The 2,500-nt window shown below is 63.8% G+C and overlaps 1 pseudogene; it reads left to right on the top strand.

The window, feature by feature from the left end:
- Window positions 1-2,500, top strand: part of LOC126135335 (large subunit ribosomal RNA) — a 7,258-nt pseudogene that overhangs the window by 1,984 nt on the left and 2,774 nt on the right.

Here is a 2,500-nt window from a genome sequence, read left to right as displayed (position 1 = left end):
TCCGGTTCCTATTCCGGAACCCGGCAGCGGAACCGATACAAGTCGGGCCCCTCTTTTAGAGATGCTCGTCGGGGTAACCCAAAAGGACCCGGAGACGCCGTCGGGAGATCGGGGAAGAGTTTTCTTTTCTGCATGAGCGTTCGAGTTCCCTGGAATCCTCTAGCAGGGAGATAGGGTTTGGAACGCGAAGAGCACCGCAGTTGCGGCGGTGTCCCGATCTTCCCCTCGGACCTTGAAAATCCGGGAGAGGGCCACGTGGAGGTGTCGCGCCGGTTCGTACCCATATCCGCAGCAGGTCTCCAAGGTGAAGAGCCTCTAGTCGATAGAATAATGTAGGTAAGGGAAGTCGGCAAATTGGATCCGTAACTTCGGGATAAGGATTGGCTCTGAGGATCGGGGCGTGTCGGGCTTGGTCGGGAAGTGGGTCAGCGCTAACGTGCCGGGCCTGGGCGAGGTGAGTGCCGTAGGGGTGCCGGTAAGTGCGGGCGTTTAGCGCGGGCGTGGTCTGCTCTCGCCGTTGGTTGGCCTCGTGCTGGCCGGCGGTGCAGGATGCGCGCGCCTGCGCGGCGTTCGTGCCCCGGTGCTTCAACCTGCGCGCAGGATCCGAGCTCGGTCCCGTGCCTTGGCCTCCCACGGATCTTCCTTGCTGCGAGGCCGCGTCCGCCTTAGCGTGCTCCTCCGGGGGCGCGCGGGTGCGCGGATTCTCTTCGGCCGCCATTCAACGATCAACTCAGAACTGGCACGGACTGGGGGAATCCGACTGTCTAATTAAAACAAAGCATTGCGATGGCCCTAGCGGGTGTTGACGCAATGTGATTTCTGCCCAGTGCTCTGAATGTCAACGTGAAGAAATTCAAGCAAGCGCGGGTAAACGGCGGGAGTAACTATGACTCAGCTTGTCCGCGAATTCTTGGAGGCACTTGAGATCGGTCGGGGGGAAGAGCCGGCGTCCCGCCGGGGAGCGGTGACGCAGCCGCCTGAAGCGGGCGATGGCGCTGCGCCGTCCGACGACGCAGCTGCGGACTTCGCGGCCGACACCACCGGGCCGCCTGCGGAGGGACCGACTGACGCCGCCATCTGGGAGCATCTTGCGGAGCTGCCTGCTTCCGCCCAGCGTTTCTCTGCCCTGGACCGAGTTGTTGGTCTGGGGCGGGGCACGCCGCCTGAGGTCATCCTAGGCATGCTCCCGGATGCCCTTGCGTCGGTCGGGTCCAGGAGGGAGAGGACGAGTACCAGGACACAGCGGCCGCGCCAACCATCGAAGCGGCCGCCTACCGCCCCGCCGCTGCAGAAGCGCAAGCGGCGCCGTTGGGCGTACGCGCGGACACAGGACGCCTTCCGTAGGTCGCGTGCACGTTGCGTGCGCGGCCTGCTGGACGGCACCCTACTGCAGCCGCCACCTGACATCCCCGGTCTGCTGGACTTCTGGGCGGACCTCTTCACCAAGAAGCCGATCTCCACCGCCGGCTTCATCCGTGACCGCCTTCTCCCGCACTCGGAGCCTGTCGCTCCTGAGGGCCTATGGGGGCCGGTCACGCGTGAGGAGGTCGCTGCTGCCTTGCCGCCCAGGGGGTCGGCAGCCGGGCCGGACGGCCTTACCCCAGCGGAGCTGCGGCGCCTGCCGCACGAAGTCCTGGAGAAACTCTTGAACCTCTTCCTCCTGGCCCGTGCCCTCCCCGAGAGTCTGCTTCGCGCGCGGACGACACTACTCCCCAAAACGGCTGCACCAACATCCCCCGCTGACTTTCGCCCCATTACGGTCTGCTCGGTGTTGGCGCGGACCTTTCATAAGGTTCTCGCGTCACGCCTGATGCGTGCTTGTGCTGTGGACGAACGTCAGCGGGCATTCATCCCCCGGGATGGGATGTTGGAAAACACCTTCATCTTGGACACAGCTCTCACCGACGCAGTTCGCTCCTGTCGCTCTGTTTTTGTGGCGTCGATCGACGTCTCGAAGGCGTTTGATTCGGTGGACCATGCTGCCCTCCGCCCCGTGCTGAGGGCGCATGGCCTGCCGGATTGCTTTATTGAGTACGTCGAAAGGTGCTACGAGCGCAGCACGACGGTGATAGCGGGCGGCGGCGGCGTGGGCGTGCCCGTGCAGCCGGCAAGGGGAGTACGTCAGGGTGATCCCCTCTCCCCCCTCCTTTTCAATTTTGCGGTGGACTATGTTTTGAGCCAACTGCCCTCCCACATCGGAGCTCGGATTTTAGGTCGCAGAGTCAACGCTGCGGCCTTCGCAGATGACGTCCTGCTGTTTGCATCGACCGCGAGGGGCTTGCAGTCCCTCATCGACGCAGCCGTCGCAGCCCTCGCCCACCTGGGGCTGCAGATCAACGCCCGGAAGTGCTTCACCCTCGCCTTAGTCGCATCTGGGCGCGACAAGAAGGTGAAGGTCGACGCAGATGTGACCTTCAAGGCAGGCAATACCACCGTGCCTGCCCTACGTGTGGGTGAAACCTTCCGGTACCTGGGACTGCAATTCTCCACCGCTGGTCGC

Source organism: Schistocerca cancellata, unplaced genomic scaffold (assembly GCF_023864275.1).
Source record: "Schistocerca cancellata isolate TAMUIC-IGC-003103 unplaced genomic scaffold, iqSchCanc2.1 HiC_scaffold_623, whole genome shotgun sequence".
NCBI lineage: Eukaryota > Metazoa > Arthropoda > Insecta > Orthoptera > Acrididae > Schistocerca > Schistocerca cancellata.
This window is presented reverse-complemented; position numbering and strand designations above follow the sequence as displayed.